General features: G+C 44.2%; 1 non-coding gene across 1 annotated transcript; it reads right to left on the reverse strand.

Annotated features, from left to right (window-relative positions):
- Positions 1-3,359: 3,359 nt before the first annotated feature.
- Positions 3,360-3,431, reverse strand: Trnat-ugu (transfer RNA threonine (anticodon UGU)). Its single transcript has one exon. It is a non-coding gene; the product is annotated as a tRNA-Thr (tRNA).
- Between the last annotated feature and the right edge of the window lie 20,108 nt (positions 3,432-23,539).

The raw sequence follows: 23,539 nt of genomic DNA on the forward strand, positions 1-23,539 counted from the left end.
AGGAAACGTGTTGAATTACCGTGTTTCAGTCAGAAGTTTCCGAAGTAGTAATAAACTTTTTCATAAGCAGAGAAACAAAAAAGAAACAGTGCTGAGGCTCGTACGCGTCGAAATTACTTCTTCTTTATTCCAAGATTTCACACATTTGCGTGAGGCGAAATATTTTCCGCGTTGAAATGCGATTACGCGTTCCGGCCGCAGCTGTTCGCGAGCTCCCCCAATCTCTTCCCGGTCTCATATCGTCGTCGACGGTTCGAAGCGTCTCGGCGGTTGTGAGAGACGAGGTTTAATATAGGGACCCAATACAGGCGCTTGTACACTCCACGTGGCACAAGACATATTGCTTAATACATTCCGCTCCTCCACGGCTTCCTCAGAACATGCGTGTCAGACATTAAAAAGAAGAGCCGACAGAACCGCGTCGTGTAGTAATATGGGCTCGGCCAGCTGCGCTGCGCTGCTCTCGAAGTGAAGGCCACCTTTATTGCAACCATTGTTCCCACACTCTCCTCTAGTCTTCAAGTACTCGGAGCGGGAATCATAGGTAAATCTTTTCTATATGCAGCTTTTATTGATTGACACAATTTTTGACTGATTGCAGTAACCAAGTCCCTATTTTGTTCGTATGCATTCGTAGTGGGACCATAGCCTTGAAGTTACTTGGACACAAGAAAAATGACGGGGACGGTCGAAATGCGATAATATACATTCATACTGCTCGACTGTTCGTCATCCTCATATATAAAAACCAGCACTCGCAAGGCAGTTTGAGTGTCATGTTAAGATAGGCAGACACACTTCAATGCCACTTCAAGTAGGTCAAGACACACTTGAAGTAAGTCATGTGGTGGCCAAGCGTGCGTCTAAATAATTGGTGAATTCGCTGAGGCGGAATCCTAGCATGCTTTACGAAAACCTGTTTAATTTGCCCATTCCATTTGCCTGCTAGGCGTTTGAAAATCTTGGTAAAAATGAGCACTTATGTAAGCGGAAGGCAGAAGCAGGCAGGTCACGTATTGCGAAAAGCAGATAAGCGATGATCAGTTAGAGCGACAGGAAGGATACCAACAGAAAGAACGCGTAGCAGGGGACGGGAGAGGGTTCGGTGATGTGATGAAATTAGGTTATTTGCAGGCACAAAATGGAATAACCTCACGAAGGAGGGGGGGCAAATTGAAATCATTGGAAGAGGTCTTCGTCCTGCAGTGGCTATAAGATAGGCTGCTGTTCCTATTGATGATGATAATTGCTTCCTCTTGATGCGAGGTAACCATTCTTTTTATGCTTCTGTTTCTAGCCATTCTGTTCTGATTGAAATCTAAAAGAAAGAGTAACTTACTTCGGTGTTACAACAGCATGATACAACAAAGAAGGCCTCGTATTACTACGGGTATACTGCAATAAAAACTTAAACTTGATGTGAGCCTACCTTTGTACACTGTTTCATCGAACGTTATTTCAGACGTTGCACGTTTCCGTAGACATTATCTTCACCAACCTGAATTTCACAGTAAACTCATTAGAGAGCTTCTTTATACATAGCACGCAGATTATGGCCTTGTATCGAAACCAAAGCATAACTTTTCAATGCATCCTTTCACATTGACAAAAGGCTTAAGCCGTTCTTTCTCAGACATTGTCTATATTATCAGCAACGTCCTACTCTATCAGCCAGACAATAATGACAAGAAACGTATATGGAATGTCATTTGTAGTAATAAATGTGAAGCATTTTTTAGCGAACCTCAGGCACTTTGGACGTTTCTATCTATCTATCTATCTATCTATCTATTTAGCCGCCTACGTCTGCGCGCTCTCCTGGTCATCACCATAACTAGTAATATACCAAAATTGGCACAGCAGAGGATCAGTGCATGACGAACACGATTCACTGTGATGACATGAATAACACAAAATACCTGTCGCGTACGTCATGAAACCCTTTCCCTCTGTCACGTGTGGCACATACCCACATAACAGAGTCCATGTTATGCGGGTGTGTGCCACAGGTGATGAGAGTCTCAATCAACGCAGTGACCGCGAACATACACATTGATACGGAAGGAAAGTGATAATAATAGTAGTAACTGTTGGGGCTTAGCGTACGTCCGAACACCACGATATGATTACGAGAGGCGCCATAGTGAAAGGCTCCGGAAATTTGAACCATCTGGTATTCCTTAACATGCACTGACATTGCACAGTACCCGGGCCTCTAGCATTTCGCCTCCATCGAAATGCGACCACCGCGGCCGGGATCGAACCTGCGACCTTCGGATCAGCAGCCGGGCACCGTAACCACTACACCACAGCGGCCGACGCAAGGAAAGTTAGGGAGCTGCAGACAGAGCATCCCTGGAAGACGCTGGGCTACCATTCACTCGTCCACGTGGTCCACAAAGTCGACCACGTGGATTACGCAAAAATCGGGGTCAATGCTTCCTACAATAAATCTGCCGAAAGGACCATGTCCCTCATGATAACCTGTGACTTCAGCGTTGATCTATCAAAACCCAAAAACGCCTGGTTCTTAGACAGCATGAAAGACGGCTTGGATGTGGACAGGGCATCACAAGACCTCGGTGCCGCGTCCAAGACAGAAGACATCATAGATCATTTCTTTGTAGAAGCCATCCGCGGTTTCCACCAGCTCTACTATACCTCGCACTTCACTACACTTAGACCGTTCGTAGCCGCGATCACGAACGGATCCGATAACAAGTCCTGTCCTGCTGCTGGTGCTCACTGATCACGGTGATGATGACCTTATTCAAGAACTGCCAAGAACCCCTTCCATATATGCACACGGGCTCGTGAAACGTGCGTGCGTTCTCCGTCATAACGGATAAGTATAAGCATAACAACTGTAACGCAACTCAGGCAACTGCAACTGTGACTGTAACGTACGTGCAGTGCGCCTGCGCTTGCCACTCGGCTGTGTATTTATCTAGGGAAACATTTCTGAATAAAGCTTAGTTGCGAGTAGCGCCTGTCCTGTGCATCTGCGCTGCTTCATTGTCCTATTCGAATTCGCGCTATCCAGCATTGAAGAATATACACACTACATATCAGCTTACTGCATTTGGTGTTCGTTACACTTATGTTGCTGTTGGCATCGTTTAGCAACTGTAAACAACTGGTTATATAATACATGTGCGACTCTTCAAAATATATGTGTGCGTGTACCATTTGCACATTTCTCTAGCGTCGTTCCGTAACGTTTCGCTCAATGTGAAAAATTGCGACACAGTCACCTTCCTGCGCATGCTTCGCATAACATCGACTCCCACGGAACGTGGAATCTGCCGAATTTTTTTGGATATAAATGCGAAGAAAGTAAAGTGGACGAAAAAGTAACTCGCCGCCGGCAGGGACCGAACCTGCGACCTTCGAATAACAAGTCCGATGCTCTATCACTGAGCCACGGCGGCCGGGTCAAGAAACGGTAAAAAAGAAGCAAAGAAACGGTAACGAAATTAAATGAATCTACGCCTGGAAATCGTGGAAACGCAGTACATTTGTATGCCTGGATCGTCTTTTCTTTATTTTATCCACTAGGCGACGACATCTTAAACATACACTGAACGAAAGAACTATAATAGAAACGATTGTTCTCTCTGGCAGGGAGCACGATAAACAGCTTCAGGGATTCCTTTCACGTTCCGGTAGCAGCCGCTTTTCGATCTCGCTTCTCGACACCGCATTCGGAGCCCTGTATCTTTTTTTGTGTCAAGGCAGGGCCCTGCTTTTTTCGCAAGGCTACCTGCTCAATAGTTTCAGCCACCCCCCCTCTATTTCCTACCATGTCCCCAATGGGAAGACGGGGCAATTCGGGAAATAGCCCACACTCAGCCGAAACGAAGTCGCTCTTCTCGCGTGCTACACGACCTGTAGACAGCAAAAGTTATTTCTTGTCGATTTGGACTTCCTTCTTAGTCGTTTTCTGTTCTTTCCCTCTGTTCCTGTCCCTATATCCAAAGCACAACCCCGTATTCCCATGGTTTTACAGAGAACGAGCTCACACTAGGTCCCGTGCGCGTTTCAGTTAAGTCTCGTCAAATACCAGCTCTAAATGTGTATTTTTCGGCAAGATCGTGACCTGCATATTTACCGGTATTCGTGTTCTTGCTGTTTCGTCAAAAAAAAAAAGCTCGGTATAGGAGAACTGTTTAATTTATATAGGTAATGTAGTCGCATTTGGACTGAGACTCATCTTAGAGCACACGGGGACCTTTATAGGACTCAGGCGAAATGGGCATAAATAGAAGTGCGCACATTGTGCGCACTGCCGCCTCGCCTCTGCAGTTGTACGTTTCACTTTGTTAAAATACACTGTGTATTCCGCGATTCCTTCATGTGTGTTTTGTCATTGCTTTTGCTTTCTATCTTTTCGGGGCACGTATTTTACAGAAATTCATGCCAGGTCGCTCGCTTAATATTCTGCGTTTCACAGAAATTGCAGCGGTCCTTAAAGCGTGCTGCTATAAGATGCGAGTAGCGATTGTTATGGCATCCACGTTTCTCGAATTTCACATTCATCCAAGTACTCCAATTTGAGAGCTATTTATGAAGTAGGGCAGTTATTTAAAAGAAAAACAAAAAAAGACAAGTGTTGCTTGTGAGGACTTGTTTGTGTTCAGACGCGAAAAAAAAAAAAAAGAAATGTATGCTTTTGTGGCACTCGACAAAACCCATAAAGTAAATCTTGGCATTTCTTTCACGTTCACTTTTGCACTCATCTTCGTATAGTGACTCTATTCCCTAAGCTGATCTTAAACTTATATTTTTTTATAGAATTCCTGCAACAGTAAAACGCCTCCTAAACTGCGTCTCATCCCGATCAAGGCCATCTTTGTGGGCTCAGAATGAGGTAGATTATCCCCATACTTAACCATGGCTGCTTCAGAACATAATATTGTTCCCTTTGGAGCGAGTCTCGGCGAAATACATTTAGTCCTCGGAGACTTTTAAAACTACATGAGTTGGTGCACATAAATTATTTATGCCTTTTCTTTCCTGGAGTGACGCAGTTCATATAATTTAGTTGTCTGATCCAAGCTGATCTAAAGGCTTTAGCAGTGAACCAAGAGATAACAATGCACTCTTGATTTAGTGAAATTCAATTTCTTTATACTTTTGTATGTTTCTTTCTTTCGGTATTTCTTAGCAGTCTCTTTTGGTATAGATTAATCAAGCGCGATTTTGTGTTTCCTCGTGGCATCGACGATGTACCAAGCTTTTTGTGCGGTATTGCTTAAAAGCTTCCGTTTCCTACTGTCCGCTTGTCAAGCGCTCTGGTGAAGTCTAGCGCACTTTTTCTTAGATTGTATACGTCAAGCTTTGTGACGTGTCGCCCTCGTACCCCCATAACTCCACCCCTCATCTTAAGACAACACCCTTTTCTTCTATTTTACCCTCGGTTGACTGCAAAGTGCTCAATAGCTGTATTGTCTTACATAACAAATCACCATTAAATTATTTTACCGACTTAATTGTGGCAATATACAGCCTGGCAATATAGAAATTTATCGTTGCCAACTTTTCGGAGCTCCAAACAAATTTATCAACGCCACAATATAGACGACACGACTTAAACGCGCTATTATAACAGATGACAAAAAATGCGCATCCAAGGAATACGTGGTATCCTAGCAGGCGTGGCCGTCAGCGATCCGGGTTGCAAGCTACGCGAAAATTCACCGAAGCGCGTAAAGTCATCGCTTCGCGGGGGTGCACGCCGCTGCACTGAGTGAAATGGGGCAGAGCTGCACCTCAAGCGTGACATCACAAGTTTTTTTTTTCTTACAGCCTGAGTGCTGATTCAGCGGAGCGTGCAACAGCGATCTTTGTTTTTCGGTTTGTTTTGAAGTAAGGAAAACAACAAGCAGCAGTTGGTTGAAAATTCATGCACGCCCGATCCGATCCCCATACTTGGCATTTCTCTGGGCCTTTTTTCCCCGGGTGGACCAGGGGTGAATAGGTGGATTTGCCCAATTTCTGTGGCACATACCCGTTCATGATGACGATAGCTTTCTGGTGACCATGGGCATTTTTACGACCGGCTATAACAGCGCTTATCCTGTGTATTTTAATGTCACGTGTTCCGGTCCTTGCTGAACTGCTTTTGCATTAAATATACAAGAGTTCTTGTCACGTGTGAAATCTTGAACATGTTATGTGCATCTTTTCTTCGTACTGTTAGGCAAGCAGTGGCGTTTATTACAGGGGAGATAAAAGTAAGCGACCCCCCCCCCCCTCCCCTCTGCCTCTCGGACTACTCCATGAATACATTACAATATCAGTTACATGCTTAGCTTATTCCAGACATATTGCATAGTGCTTGCATGTCCCCTTGACAGATGACAAGTGAACTTCGATGTTTCATCCCGAAAGTTATTATTGTTGTGTGGCTCCCTCACTGCACAGTTATTTCGGCTTCCGCCATTTCTACCCCCAGGGAAAATGGTAAGGCTACGCCTCTTCTGTGAGAAAGCTATGCATTGCATGGGCTATATTTATTTACTTAAAAGATACGATGGACATATCTTATCATTCTTTCACACCACGAAGATTTCTTTTTTTTTCATTTTCTTATCTGTTCTGCATACGTCACCAGTTTAGTCATCTTCCTGCTGAACCCAAATTCGCAGGTTCCATTCAATTCCGAAGTTGTGGCGGTCATGTTCTAACACAAGCGACAGCCAACGTAATCCCATTCGTATACTTTCAAACATAATAAAGAATCCCGCTTGTTTGCATGGAGTCCGGTATAGCCTCCATACTGTATGGCGTACTTCCCAGCTTAAGTGGTGTTCAGCAATAACAAACTTGCGATGGGAATGGGCCGCGAAGGTGTTGCTGCGCCTGATGGTGTCCGGTAGCTCATATTACGCACGATAGGCTGAATTATGAACACCTGTGCATGTGTGTGTTCACACTGTGGACATTTCTTATCTCTATTTATGTTGTTTATGAGAAAAACAAAAAGGGAACATATAGCCGTTTGCTTCCGACTGCAATATAGTCTTTCATTATGTGGCTAATCAAGCTTCTTGTATCTTTTTTTTTTGTTATCTTTCCTTTTCTCTATAAATGCAATAACACTTCATTAATTCCCCACGTTTCTTTTTCTTCTGCCTTATCCTGCAAAATATCACCAATCAACCTTGTTCGGTAGAATATGTGTCTCTTGCCTCAATCAGTACTGTATAAGCCTTTCGCAGAAGGCGCGCCACAGAGACTGAAAGCAATTTGTCTCGTAAGCCTTATGTAGACGGGAGCCGGTCTCAGAGATGGCTGTGATTTCTTTCTGCTAAGCTGGTCGATATATTGGCTGCCACAGTCTTTCATCGCGCGTTTCGCGGCCAAACATGTAGTCGGCATATAACCTGAAGCGAAACGTCGTAAAACGGATGGGCGAAAAGGTTTTAACATGGGAGTTGTTTAACTCGGTCGTAATTTGTGCGGTCTATCCTGCGTGGCCTCTCAGGTATGTGCCACAGAAATTGGGTAAATCCCACTACTCACCACTGGTTCACTAAAAAAAGAAACCAGCAGTTAGCCCAGCACTAGGAAACGGGAAAGGCAACGGCGGCTGCGAAAAGAGATCAGAGGAATGGAAGGCCTACGCCAACGACGACGTACCCGTAGATCTATGAGGGGTGCGACCGCTTGTTCTCCGCGCGAGTTTGTCACCGGTTGGACATACATGTCGTGTCTGTGACTGTATGAGAGGTGCGAACGATAGGACATGTTTACTAGCAAAAAAAAGACGTGGACGAGAAGAAGGAATACAGGACAACGCTAGACTTCAACTAAACTTTATTACACATAACATTCAGGTATATATAGACAACTTGGCGAGCGCATGCGCGCAAAGGTCCTGTTAAAGCGAAAAATTAATCAACACAGAAGAGTTATCAGTTTCTTTCCAGATAGCCAAGTTCCTTGTCAGAGAGAGCCAAGTGTCTGGCGCATGTGCTCGCCAAGTTGTCTATATATACCTAAATGTTATGTGTAATAAAGTTTAGTTGAAGTCTAGCGTTGTCCTGTATTCCTTCTTCTCGTCCACGTCTTTTTTCGCTAGTAAACATGTCCTATTATTCACGTTACCAACTAGCCCAACTTTCCGCCTTAGGTGCGAACGCTTTGTTTCAGAGTGAATTTCTGTCCCTTTAGTTTGGACATCCATGTCGTGTCTGTGACTGTATGTGGTCTAACTCGAACCTCTCTGCGGTGAGAATCAACGCATAAACAACCCAGCATCCCCTAGCTAAAGCCTAGCAACGACCTAGACGCAACCAAGAAACAACCCTCATCACCTAGCTAAGGCCTAGCAAGAACGTAGAAGCAACCAGACAGTGGGATGTTAAACCCCATCAATTAATATTATCAGAAGAAACCAGATTAGTATTCAGAATCATCTAGTTTCGCTGTTTTAAGGCTTGCGAGGCTTGGTGCTTAGTGCAAGCTTCGCCAATTTTTTTTAATAGCGTAGGCAAGTGATACGAAAACGAGAAAAATGGACAGAACGCTAGTCTACCACGGTGGCGAACTTAGTCACATGCGAAGTTCGCTCGCCTTGCTTCGTTTAACAAACTCCATTTATATATAGCTTCGCATCGTTCATAATAGAAGGAATTATATAATGTTCTTAACTGAGGAAGGAAAAAAAAGAGTAAGAGCGACCGTGGTGATCACAGTTCTACTTCCGTCATCTCAATGCTTCCGCATGCAGACCTCTTTCATCATTCACACTTTCGGATCATCCACATCGTCCAAATCATTCGCATCATCAGCCCCATTTTCGTTTCAGCTGATGCGAGCAAAGCTGTCAACGCTTTCTGGGTCTGATAACTCGCGCAAGCAGAAATCAACTATCCAGAAAGGTCCTATGATGATTGTCCAAGCCGGCCTGGTTACAGTTTATGTTGACTCTGATTCACTTAAAAAAAGTGTACAAAGAAGAAAAGAAGTCTTTCTCCCTCTACGTGTTCATTTTTAGGTGCGTGGTACAGGTGAACACGCAATGTTTGCCAAAGTATATGCATAAGCGAATCCTGAACTCGATATAATCAGCTTCACTTATCCCTTGTCTTATCAACTTTCGGGCACTTGCCCCCTCCTCCTGTTCTCCTCCTCGCCGACGTAACAGTCTTATTTATTGTTGGTTGAGTTAGGTTGAGCGAAACTAGCTGCTTCCGGAATATTTCTAATTATTGTCTCACTTTCCCATTCAGTCGATGGCATCGTGTGTCCTCACGGGAATGTGTCAGTTATCGAATTTAGTGGGTGTACATTCGTATTTATATTTCACTTCCATACTTCTCGCAACCTACGAATCTCATCTTTCGAGAGGACCACTTTCCAATCCTTTATGCGCAATACATACAGTCGATTGCGGTCCCTCATCTCATCTCATCTTTCATCTCATCTTTCGAATCTCATCTTTCGAGAGGACCACTTTCCAATCCTTTATGCGCAATACATACAGTCGATTGCGGTCCCTTCTATATTTCTGGATCAGTAAGTATTACACCCTTCACCGCTGCTGCGCAGAGAGTTTGCAAACTTTCAATGCGGGTTTCCCCTTACTACCATGACCCTGCTTTGTTGTAGCGAATGTTTATAGATGTGTGCGCTAGAATGCGCCTGCCTGCATTCAAAACTTCTATCGAAAAAAAAAAAACCCCAAGAAAACACAGTTACTCCTTGTTGATCGCATTTCGAAGTACACGAGCGCTGCGTAGCAGCAGCGAAGAGGAGATCGTTTTGTACGCCGAGTATTGCGACCGCCACCAAGACACTCGTCTTAGAATGTCGCACGCGCTACTGGTGTGTTTTTAGTATTGTTCTTTTTTTCATTTTCGATTCACCGTTCCACTGTGTTTCGCGCACTCTCGCTGCTGGGCATTGTCTGAAGCAAATCCTGCAAAGATGATACGAACAGTGAATTCGTCGGAGCTGTAAATATTTAAATTAGATTGACCCGGTTATACCGTGCCATGCTGCTCTTCGACTAGCACGCTTGTGCTTTTTAAATGCAGGGAGCGGGCGTGAAAGGGAAAGCAGAACGCTTGGGAAAGGCAGAATTTCGGCGCTACTGCTACGACGTAGTGAAGATAACGCACCGCTATGTAGGGAAGGTAACGCACCACCACGTAGTGCACCACCACGTAGCGAAGGTAACACAAAAAAGACCGAGGAATAAGTGCTTGCGTCGTGCTGTTCTTCATTTGTTTCGGGTTCATTTTTCTGCGCTTTAGTTGCAGTTGCAGAGAAAGCAAGTCTGTTCGGTTCTATTCCCGCTTTCCGCCCTCGAAAGTAAGGCCCTCTACAAAATATGCCTCGAAATGCTTCCTCTTAATAAAACCTGCGTTGTAGGCCTTGAGTAGAGTCGATCATCGGCCTTTTACGAAGGACCTTGGGAGCCTGGCATTCAACTTCATCACCTCATATACCTTCTCCATACCCTTCTGCGATGCTTGAAGGTGGCTTACATTAGTGTTCACCTGTGGCTACGCTGCGCCATGTATATGAATAGTATAAACTCATACTTTCTGTCTCTCTCTATTATTAGCTGCCATTAACTATATTTTGTCCAGCAAACTGGTCAAAATCTAGTTCCCCTACACAGTAAACCACTTTACACCCTTAAGGGGGTTTTGCGGTGTCTATAACTAACACCCTTACACCCTAGGAAAAGGGTGTTTTCACGTATCAAAACACCCATACCATAGGGTGTTTCCAATGGCCTAAACACCCTTATCACTGAAAAATGTGAAAAAAAATCTACCAGTCAGGGAACATGCAATTATAGATGACATCAGCACAGAAGGTGTACGCACGCGCCACACCGCACACACAACAAAGCGTATTGTAAAATGCCACATGGACGGAGCGCTCGTTTTTTTTTTTACTTTTTTTTTTACTTTTTTTACTTATTTTATTTTATTTTTATTTTTTTTACTTTTCTTACTTTAAAAAAAAAAGGACGGAGCGCTCGTGCTACACAGCCTTACACTGAACATCTGGTATATATAGCCATAGTATCTTAAGCCACCGTTCAGTGCCGGCGGAGATATTCCTGTTCCGTATAAATGAACAATAAAAATTAAGATAATAGGCGTAAATTTATGGTACGCTTGTAGATAGCCCTCAAAGAGACATATCTTTTAATCTAAACTCGCCGAAGATCCAACGACATTTTAATCAGCGAGTCCCAGTTATCATCTGGCACGCTGTGGTATGGGCCATGGGTGTTTCGATAACACATAACACCCTTAACTCCTAAAGGGTGTTTAGTTAGAGCATTACCCCCTAAAGGCTGTTTTGGGGAAGGAAAGCACCCTTACACCCTAATATTTGCAAATTTTGGTTAGGCAAAAGGGTATTTTTGCTTGCTTGAAACCCCCTTAAGGGTGCAAAGTGGTTTACAGTGTACCAGCGATTCCTTCAGTTTTCTCTGCATTTATTTGTCTATCTTAGTGGTAATATCATTTTCGGTACTATATTACAGAATGTGCCACTTACTATGGGACTTTGTTATGTATGATGATTATAACCGTTTATATATATGTGGTAAAAATAAAAAAAAAAGTTACCTTCCATCACCACTGCCACGCAACTGGAGGCCAGAGTTATTCGCTGGATCAGAAAATCGATTTGAATTTCACAAGGCACCCCGGTTGCCTGGCATCACGTTTCTACTTAAGCGTGTGCACGTGGCCTGCTCTCTGAGACGAGGCTGAAGGCACGGGAAATCTAGGTTACGAAATGTCGTGCGCCACTTCCTGCACTTCTCGAATGAAGCTACAAGTCGAGCGAAGGTGGTTCGAAGCGAAGCAATTTGCTGAAACCCGAGAAGAGCTCTGGAGCAGAAGGAATCGCCTTCGTAATACTTAGTCAGGGGCTGGGTGATGCTTTGCTCCGCGAGTACGAAGTTGGTAGGCTTTCGAGCGACGGGAACGCGAGGACAGCGCCACTCAGAGGGCGTGGAAATTCGAGACGTTCACGCAACGAAAATTGTGCGACGACTGTTGTTCAACTGTTATAGGAGCGTTGCTTATAATGTGTGGTGAAAAATCACCTGCCTTTGACTAAGTATTACAGCAGAAATTGACTGGCGTCAATTATCATTGCCGAAGTGACATGATCAATTGCCGTCAATAGTCATCATGGAACCCAACAAACAAACATCCCCACGACGGCAGTTCTAGACGAGGTATTTACCAAAATCTTCATATTTCACATAGCGACAGGATCAGGAGTTCTTATACCTCCAGAGATGCGCCGATTCCCGATTCTCTACTGTGCACAACTACGCAGTAAAAAAAAACAACGTTACCTAGTAATCCTCACTGCTAGAAATGGTCGCCGTTATGAACACAATTCCTTTAACGAAGGAAATTCCTCCTTTCCCGGTATTTCTAGTTTCGTGGGCCTTGGTCGATGAACGTAGCAAATGTATATGTGTATCTCGGAATGGGTGCGCATTGTCTCGAGTGTGCGTCAGCAGCTGGCGGTTTCGTAACAAAATGTCCGTGTCTGAGTATCGTACCCTCACGAGCAGGTGGCGGTAAGCATTGCCCAAAACTTGCAGCTACTGTACATACATGCTTAATGCTTAAGGGAGGCTTTACCTTCGCAGCTCTACTCAAACAGGGTCAGCCGGTAATTCCGAGACGCTTGATGCATTTGTTTTCATTTCCCCACCTATGTTTTGTATTGACCTCACACAAGCTCAACGCGCGTCGGCGTCTCGCGCTACAACGACTCACGACATGTTATTAAATGTGTCGGACCCCGATATATCTCATCTCAAGGGGATCACGAAATAGTTTTGTGCATAGGTAATTCGATATGCAAATTATTTTATATGTCGAAAATATATTAAATGGGATTCTACAACTATTCGACATATAGAATAATTACGACTGCGTTCTCGTATGGGTAGTGCCACCTTATGTTCCAACCTAAAGAGTATTAGTCCAATAAGGAGGTTTCAAAAATCCTTTGCACTAGAACTCCCCATTATGCAGTTCCTGCCTGAGTTATTTTAACATCGTTTTTCGCTAAATTTGGAGTACAAAATGGAAGATTAGATAGCGACACAGAAACCCGTAAATCTACAGTTACACTCGTCGCGCAAATACACGAAATCATTTAATGTAACCGTTTTTTTTTGCATCATTCATCGAAATAAAGTTGCTGAGATGGCTCACTGCCTATAATAAAGGAAATAAAATCAAGTAGGTGAACTAAGCCAACTAAATGAATAAAATCGCACTCCTGCAGCGTCCTTGCTGTTCAGAAACAAGACTATAGGTGTTAATAAACGCTTCTCATTTTTTCTCTTTAGTTTTTCGCGTAATGTGAGTGCGTCTTCATCTGTCTTCTTTCCTTTTCCTGCTTGAGAAGTACCATGTGTTCCTGGCATCTTCGGTATACAACCTTTTTCGGGAAAAACATGCCGTTACTTGCCTGTTTCATGAGATATCACGAAGTTTGCGCCTACACAGTTTCGCACTCTCTTTGACGACGCGATGTTATGAAGAAACGCATGTTCCGCTGAGACGTCAACGAAATGCCATCGAAAAAGTGCGCTGTCAAATACACCGGTGCGGACAGTCGCTAGCTTCTTGCGAGCACCTCAGGCGTGAAAATCACTAACCAAAGCCGTACATGGCGTCCATATCGAAAGTCCCCAACTTGGTTTCTTCTCCTTGTAAATAAATTGAGTGTTTTGTACAATACTGACTGTTTGCTTGTGTTCTTAGGCTTTTGTTAGCCAGGCTCGTTTATTTCTTTACGTAAAGTATTTCGCTTTATATAGAAAAGATGCGCCTCATCCGGATAATATCGCATCTACTGATTTCTACCATGCGCGACTATAGCAGAGAACTACTTGATTTACTTCTAGCGATTTCATTCGTAAGTAGGCAAGATCACCTCGGCGTCTAACGAATAATTGAAGGTTAGGCTACTTGGGATATCATGGCTACTGGTGAGAGATATAGCGCTAAGTACGACGGACAAAGTAACGAAAAAGTACTGACGACAGACAATGTAACAGGACAGGCAAAGCAGAGGACAAAGACGGACACTGACGACCATCTTTTTCTGTTGCTTCGTCCGTCCGTGTATGCGTCTTGATTCCACGGACAATCTATAGTATTCTACATAGGCACAAAATTAACACTGCTCTTACGCATTTCTTGAAGGCAATCTCGATTTACAACCTATACGTGCATTAACTCTCTTTTATTTTCCCACTGCCTCTTATTCGTCATTTTAACTTTCCTCTTTCTGCCTTGCTCGTGAAGGGTATAGCTGAACGGGCACTGCTATAACTTCATTGCATTTGCATCCACTTCAGACGCACACGGATCATTAAAGGGGCCCTGCAACACTTCTTCAAGTAACGATCGAATGGCTTCGTTAAAGAAGTGAATCGACCGCCGTGAAACTTTTAGAATCCGTCAGGTGCGAGCGGAGTTACAGAGATTTGTCGCACTCTGTAATTGCTTTCTCTCTTCTCTCGTCCCGACGAGTGCGCCGGAAGCTAAGCAGAGAGGTATGACACGTGGGAACGAAGTTACGTCACGCGCGCGTCATGACCTTGAACACTTTTTCTTTTTTTTTTTCTTCCAAGGCGCGGCTTACTTCCAGTGTGATCACGAGTGAGCGCGAGGACACGTGGCGGCCTCCCGCGGCGGCCGCAGTAACTATGCAGCCGAAGATGCTCAACTCATCCAATGACCGTAAATTTGGGTATATGGCGTGGTCATTTGGGTATATGGCATCATTTGTAGAAGAAAGAGGAAACGATTTCTAGCTGACTTTGAGGATTAATTTTAAATTCCAGGCCGCGTGCTGCGCTATAATATTTGACTCGCGTGTTCTCAGGAGCCTCGACTGCCGATCTGGAGCGTTTTCTCACATTACTGAAAAAGTGTTGCAAGGCCCTTTTTAGATGTGAAGCATCTTATAGCGGAGTTCAATCCGGTGGTGATGGTGGTGGTGTTGTGCGGCGTGACCACCCTTACTGCGCATGCGCATACCCTCTCTACTTCCCCTCTCCCTCCCCTACCCCCTCCCCATTACATCTCCCCTCCCCCCTTCGCCTCTCCCCTTCCCTTCCCCCTCCCCTTCCCCTCCTCCTTCCCTTTCCCCCTCCCCTTTCCCTTTCCTCCTCCCTCTCCCCCTCTCTTCATCACCTCTCCCCCCCCCTCACCACTCCCCCTCTGAAACGCGGGTTCTACATGCCGAAACACTGCTTCGCATCGCCTCATGGTCCCCTTTAGCGGGAGATGGTGTGATTTTATTGCAATAGTCGCCGATGCATAAGGCATACCGCACGCGATATCTTTTCTTAATAAGAATCCGCTTTTAATTCGAACTTTTCGATGCTCGCGAAGCTCCTACGTAGCGCGGAAACCTGTGCACGCAATCGAGATAATTGCCACTTCTCGAAGTTTCGCAAGAACACACGCTCATGGTAATTGGGGTGCGTGGTTTTGCGCGAACGAGTTTGGACTTTTAAGAAAGGCTGCGCCAACTACGCGAACTATTTTTCGCGATTCTGCAAGGACAGCGTTTAATCGCCTTGGGAGTCGAGGAGGAAGGCATGGACAATGAAAGCGAGGGCAAGAATGGCGGCGTCGAGGGAGACGGCAATTGAAAATTCCTTCGTGCGATTGCACCAGCGCGGGACTCTGTAGGTTAGAGTGCTTTTAAACTATTACGTGCGCCTCTGCGAAGATTGCGCGCTTCGGGTATTTGCGACAATATTGAAACGAGATTGAATTTCTGATGCAAACTTGCTCGTGGAGGCGTTGATGAGTTTTAAATTTAAGTTTGATGTTTACGGTTTGTGTTCCTCCTCGCAAGTACGAGTGGCAGAGAAAATCGCAATAGTAGATTTAGATAGGACGATGTATAAGCTGGCTTTATTTTTCACTTTTAAGGTTGCTGATTATATCTCTGCACAATTTCCAGACAAGTGAACAATACTACCTAAGAGCATTTTATTTATGAAGCACAACGAGACAAACATGCAGTTATGTCAAATTGCCTAGCTCCCTGTTTGTACATGTGGCATTCGATGCTATTAGCGAATAGATTTATTCACTAGATTGACTAAATGAAACAAAATGTTTGACCACCTCTCGCAGTAAACGTGAACATTTTGTTATATTGTTCAATCATATTTCTGATGATAATGCGAGCCATTCTTTCTACATCCTGCCTTTCGATGCAGTCGTTTGATAAATACTCTGAGGTTTCAAGCTGGACTCCTCTTTCGTATGTCGTAACTCCTAAGGTGCCATTTGGCGAGTATTGCGAAATTCTAATCTTCAGTTTCTTTAGAGAAAATTTTTTTTTTCATTCGGTGTTTAATGAGTACATATGATGTTTGCTCTGCATTAAAAATGCAGTATTAGATACGGCAGCGCCGTATATTATCAGACGTTGCTGGAGAAGTTCCCTTTGAGGCTGTCTTACATTTTTTTCATCATTTTTAATCTAGTTTTAATTTTATTACGTTTCTGGTCTCTCCTTAGTAGCGGCACGCGAATTGCCGCCGGGTCCACAACGTTGCTGCTGTGCTTTCCCGTTTCTGCACTTCCCTAGCGTCTATAAGTGATAGACTCGCTTCTTACGACATAAAACTTACATACCACGTGTATCGACGAGTGGCTTTCTCCACCCACTCTATATAGAGAAGTCCTTAGGACACTGGCCGAAACCATTCTCGGCACGGAAAGCTTTGAAAGCGTTTATTGCGCTTTTTGCGCAAAACTAATCTCATAGACAGACTTTAAGCAGTGTCGTTTATCGTACTATTGTTCTTTTTTTTTTTCTTCTTTTTGTAACATCCCTTTTCTATCATCTTTCACTCCCCCTTCCCCTTTCCCCAGCACAGGGTAGCCAGCCGGTCTGAGAACTGGCTAACCTCCCTGTCTTTCCGTTTTTCTTCTCCTCCTCCTCCTCCTCCATTTGTTCAACGAACTGCAGCTTATTGCTTCGCTGAGAGCACTTCTCGAAAACTTGTCTCGGGCTTCATTTTTAATCTTCTTTCAAGTCGCCTAAGATGTTGCTTAATATTTCAACCTCTAGCTCTCTTCTACTGCGTCTACGCGAGTGTAATTGCAAAGTTGTAATAGATATAAAGAAATTTCGCAAAAGGGCTTATTGCAGGAATCATCGCAATACTCTACCAGTGAGAGCGTTCGTGCGCGAACAGGTATGCTTTTATAGCCCATGCCTTTTTCTCATTTTATAGTTGGTACTTTTTTCCACACTCGTGAATTTTGAGCCATAGTACAAGCTTCATTAAAGAGAGCGACTTGTTACAACCAGCAATTTTTTAGCACTTGAAAAGGTCGCAATAGCGAAATTAATTTGCTTGTTGACAATGTCAATGTACTGCGGAAAGCCATATGCTTGGTATGCTAACTTTATCGTCTTTTACTTCCTGAATAAAAACATCATACGGCTGGTGGCTTGCTGTGAAGCCGATAAGCTCGATACGCGAAAATATCGAAAAACATTTATGTTCAATACCGTACGGTATGTCAGTCGCTCTAGTTAGAAATAAGGAGCTGTGCGCGAAACAATCTCGAAGCAAAACACGGTGCAAGAAAAAAACACGGGGAGACAAGAGTGCGCCTTTATATGAATACAGGTAAATGTACACGACCATGTAGCACGCGCCAGTTTATTGCCCGTGGAAAAGACTGCGATTCTGTGGAACTCCGCTATCCATCTGAAGATAGAAGCTGAATCTTGTGAGCATGCTCACTCCGTGCCGCTTTCGGTGGAAAATACATGTTCCTGTATACCATCTCTCAGTGGTGATAAGAGATAAGCTCAGTTCTTAAAATATGTGCAAAATTGAAAAAAAAATATTGTCTTGCACCTTACATGTTATTATTAAATGCGAAACATTTCTTAGCGAACCTCAGGCACTTTCGGCGTTTCTATCTACGTATCTATCTATCTATCTATCTAGCCGCCTACGTCTGAGCGCTCTCCTGGTTGTCTCCATAAATTGTAATATACCAAAATTGGCATAGCAGGGGATCAGTGTATGGCGAACACGATTCACTGGTCATGACATGAATGACACAAAATACCTGTTGCGTACGTCATGAAACCCTTTCTCTCAGTCACATGTGGCACATACCCGCATCCCAGAGTTCATGTTATGCGGGTATGTGCCACAGGTGATACAAAGTCTCTACCAACGCAGTAAACGCGAACACACACATTGACATGCAAGGAAAGTGATAATAATAATAATTGTTGGGGTTTATGCCCCAAAAGCACGATATGATTTTGAGAGACGCCGTGGCGAAGGGCTTTAACGTGCACGGAGATCGCACAGTACACGGTCATCTAGCATTTTGCCTCCATCGAAATGCTACCGCCGCGGACGGGATCGAACCCGCGACCTTCGGGTCAGCAGCCGAGCACCGTAACCGCTACACCATAGCGGCGGACGCATGGAAAGCGAGGAAGCTGCAGGAAGAACACCCCTGGAAGACGCTCAACTACCTTGCACTCGTTCACGTGGTCCGCAACGTGGACTACGTTGCTTACGCAAAAACCGGGGTCAATGCTTCCTACAATAAATCTGCCGATAGAACCAAGCCTCTCATCATTACCGGTGACTTCAACATTGATTTATCAGGATCCAACAACGCCTGGTCTTGATACTGCGTGAAATACGGCTTGAATGTGGACAGGGCATCAAAAGACCTCGCTGCTACGTCCAGGGCAGGAGGCGTCGTAGATCATTTGATCGTAAGAGGCATGCAAGATTTCCACCAGCTGTGCTATACCTCGCACTTCACAACACTTAGACCCCTCGTAGCCGCGATCACGAACGGATCCGATTAACATGTCCGTTCCAGCTGCTGGTGCTCACTGATCACAGTGATGATGACCTTGTTCAAGAACTGTCAAGAACCCCTTCTACACATACACACGGGTTCGTGAAACGTGCGTGCAATCTCCGTCATAACGGAGAAGTATAATCATAACTGTAACGCAACTCTCATAACTGCAACTGTGACTGTAACGTACGTGCAGTGCGCCTGCGCGCCCCACTCGCCTGTGTGTATATCCAGGGGAACGTTGCTGAATGAAGCTTAGTTGCGAGTAACGCCTGTCCTCCGCATTTGTGTTTCTTCTTTGTGCTCTTCAGATTCGTGCTATCCAGTATTGAAATATGTAAGCACTGCATATCAGCTTACCGCGTCTGGTGTTGGCAACACCCATCTTGCTGTTGTCATCGTAATGCATCTGTAAACAACTGGTTATATAATGCATATGCGACTCTTCAGCATATGAGAGTGTGTATGCCACTTCCACATTTCTCTAGCGTCATTCAGTAACGTTTCGCTCAATATTAAAAAATAGGCCACAATCACCACCCTGTGCATGCTTCGCATAACATCGATTCCCACGGTACGTGGGATCTGCCGAATTTTTTGTCCTCATATTTGTGAGCACTGCATGACCGGAAATATCTTGTAAATTGTTGCGTCAGGCAAACGGGCTGACAGAAAGTATGGAACACTCTGTATTTATATGTGTGTTTGTTCATGTGTATGTCGTGTCATTCTGTCGGTGACACTATAATGTGTATATGTGTGCGTCCGTGCGTCTGCTTGTGCGCGCGCGCGCGTGTGTGTGTCTGCATGCATGTATCAGCGTGAGCGTGTGTGTGTACGTGTGTGTGTGTGTGTGTGTGTGTGTGTGTGTGTGTGTGTGTGTGTGTGTGTGTGTGTGTGTGTGTGTGTGTGTGTGTGTGTGTGCGTGCGTGCGTGCGTGCGTGCGTGCGTGCATGCGTGCGTGCGTGCGTGCGTTCTGCATGTAGCTTAAACAGTCAGAAAACTTTCGAAATTTCATAGTTATCAATCGTATTAGCGTAAGCACCGCGATTAACAACATGAGCGACACCACTGTCTTGTGACAGATTCCATCACTCTCCCTATTTCCCAACATGCAGGCCCGTAGCCAGGAGGGGGGGGGGAGGTCCTAGGGGTCCGCCCCCCCTCCAAAATTCTGATGGATGGGGGTGTTTTAGCAAAAATAAATAATGAAAATATGTGTTTTTATAAAACAGTCAAAGCCTTCAGCAAGTGCGCACTTCCCGAAAAAAATTCCTTGCTACGGACCTGCTTACATGTCTTGTAGCGATGAATTTGCTGCGACTCACTCATCGGAAGTAGTCGCACAGTGTATGCTTGAGTTTCGTTGGCTCGCGCTTTACGTTCCGTGACTGAAAAAGGTATTGATCCGCCATTCGCAATTCGATGAATGAACATGACCGGCTGTCCAATAAGCAACGTGAGCATGGGAAAAGACTACCTAAAATGCGGATACATCATTATGTTCCATAACTTGCATCAATTTTCCTTCTTTTTTGCAGGCTATTCGCCAAGGCAACATTTCTTTAACGAGTCGCTCAACAAGCAATGCGGAGATGGACAGTAGGTAAGCGGCGCCATGCTTATGTCAGTCGTGAGAAAGATTAGCACCATCTCAGCTCCTCCTCAAAACGTCACTCGGCCGTAAAGCTACGCACGTAAGTGCCTCAGCACTGAACGGCAACGCGCCTCGAGCAAACACCCTATGTTCAGGTGCCGGAAATATAAAAAGCGTTGGCAAAGCAGCCTGATAAATTAAAGATAGAGGGCGAAGAAAGAGCTTGCAGAGATAAAAGCTTTCCCTCTTGTTTTTATGGCGTAGGAGGAAACACAAGAGCAATGCCGTCTTACGCTGTTCAAATGCATTTTCTTGAGTGTCTGACAGTATAGCGCATGTGCCATCGTGTTGTGTGTGCTACAAAAAAAAAAAAAGATCGCGCTTCTTAAGGCTGCTGTTGACAGTAGACAAGTCCTCGAGATATTGCTTTTTCATGTCACCTAACGCAGGTGAATACTTGGTGTTTGATGTATTGCGCCAATGTTTTAAAAGAGGAAAGCGAATTTTCGGCGAGGTTTCCCTTCTTTTGAGGAAAGTGAAACTTATTAACAGAACAAACTCTTATTATAATGATAATGATTGAAGAACAGGTGGCAGATAAATAAACGAAGCCAAAAAAGGAAGGCCAGTAGCTGACGAACAACAATGGAAAGAGCCCCCTCTTTCCATGAGAGCATTTTGCTTATAGGTATCTTGCTCGCCTGATTATGTTTACGCTTTCCTTTGAAAAGTGGAGCGATGCCCCCAGTGGGCGCTCAAATTTTGCATTAATGTCGCTATAATCAGCCGGTAGTCACAAATAAAAGCCTTTATTTTTTTTATCTCACTCGGATGGTAGGGTCCATTCAGATCGTTAAATGAAACAGTATATGCCCACATCCATGGATACGAGCGCCTCGTGGCGCTGCTTCTTTTATAAACCGCACGTGCCGTAGCGATCGCGTACGGCTTCCACGCTAACTGCTTGCACGTGCACATCGCAGGAAGCTCCGGTCGTTAGGGGACTGGTTAATTTGGCTCGCTAGCAGCTTCTGTCGACTGCGTCTAATTTCCGGTCGAGAAGGAAAAGGCATTAACCGACGCGAGGCTTTCGGGTATTTTACCACACGTGGGCGAGCGAAAGATTGCAGAGCACACCCTCTGCAGAGGCTGCTTCTCCGCAGTAGAAAGTTTTATGCGGCAAAGCCAAATCACAAGTACCAATTTTCCTCTCGGGCGTGCATGTTCAGTGGAAAGGCGAAAGAAGCGAAGTGGGCGCAATGGACTGTAGTGCGAAGTTGCGTGGAGAAGTAGTGCAAGGGAAACGGAAAGCAACTACCTCTCTAGGTGTTTTGCGGATTGAGTCTGGTAGCGGGCAATCGTCCAGAAACACTTAGCTAGCTATGGAGCTTCACATGCAAATTAAGCTCCCATACTGAGCCACATTACGCCCAGATTTCTTTCTATCTACCAATTCCACTAAAAAGGCCACGAGGCATGGCTGAAATTTGTGTTATCTTGTGTTTTATCGGTCTGTTCCCACTATTCTTTGTAATCTAACTAAGCAATTGCTTCATCGTCTAAGCGAGTGTGAACACAATTAAGTGGTGCGCATGAGGTTAATATAAAAAATTAAAAAAAGCGACAAGCAGACTAACCAGAAAACCAAGTGATCGTCTGTACACTAGTATTTTGTAACTGATGCATATGTAACCACTAAATTGAAACTGAAACTGAAAGCAGCAAACAACTTTCACGAGCCTGTTTATAGGAAGAAAATCCAAGCCATTGCTACAATTTTGCCTTCTATATTTGATTATTTTTTGCTCCCAGAGGTAGAGAGTAAACATCTTTAATTACTAGAGGTACCTAAGAAGAGGCGCGCTTAGTCCAAAATGCCTTGAGCACGGACATTATCCCCGGCCCTCATTCACACTTGCATGCAATATACCCGTTTTTGGACTCTGATACCTTCAAGCTGTTGTAGTGAAATAACTTTAAGAAGTGACAGAGAGAGTCAGGGTTTATTTTACGACAAGGTGCGCGTTCCCTTGCCCAGAATTGAGTAACTTCCTTATTCCAGGTAGCCATGGCTTCCAGCCGACGCCCGAGCCCCGTCCACCAGTCGGAGCTAGTCCTCAGTGTTTAGTGACTTCAGAAGGTTCGATTTAATTTCTTGATGCATGAGATGAGAGCGGGAGGGTAGCAGCAGGAGTCGTACCGTAAATATATTCTGCATGAACAAATATGAAATCATGAGGATGCGTTTTAAAGCGAGCTAAAAGAAACGAAGTCGCCCGCTAGCTAGGTGACAAAATAAATGCAGAATTTACGTAAAAGCTGGTACAATTGTCTCTTCGTGCCTTTTAGAATACGCATATGCTATTGCCATGTTTGAACACTACGTTACTTCGGACTTTATATTGAAGGCACATTTGCCCCACTTACCCATGCATTGCATCTATTCGTTCCCTCTAGGTAGTTTCTTCTACGTAGTTCTGTTCGGCGCATGTGGCCTTCACAAAATGTTTTTCCCCTGTGGCATGTTGCCATGTTTTATTTTGGGTGAGATGAATCATACGACGTGTATTATGAAAACGTACATATTTATATATTTATACAATAAACCTGCCGTTGCGAGACTGATATATATATATATATATATATATATATATATATATATATATATATATATATATATATATATATTATATATATATATATATATATATATATATATATATATATATATATATATATATATATATATATATATATATATATGTGTGTGTGTACATACGAACTAGCCGAAATGTTCGTTTTGTTATAGTTTCTAGGATTTCTCTTTGGTCCATATAATGCGATTACTAAACGTCAACCTAATTTACTACAGCCAACAGCTGTGTGCGGAAGCACTCCGAGCTCTCGGCCTTGATGTTTTTTTCCGATTGCCGGAAGAAGAAAAATGCGGAAGCACATCTGACCAGAACTCGCAGACGTCTTTGCCAAGATTATACCTTCTTCGTTTACGGACATAAAAAGCGAGCCGCTTCCCGGAAGC

This window comes from Rhipicephalus sanguineus, chromosome 4, assembly GCF_013339695.2.
Source record: "Rhipicephalus sanguineus isolate Rsan-2018 chromosome 4, BIME_Rsan_1.4, whole genome shotgun sequence".
Taxonomy (NCBI): Eukaryota; Metazoa; Arthropoda; class Arachnida; order Ixodida; family Ixodidae; genus Rhipicephalus; species Rhipicephalus sanguineus.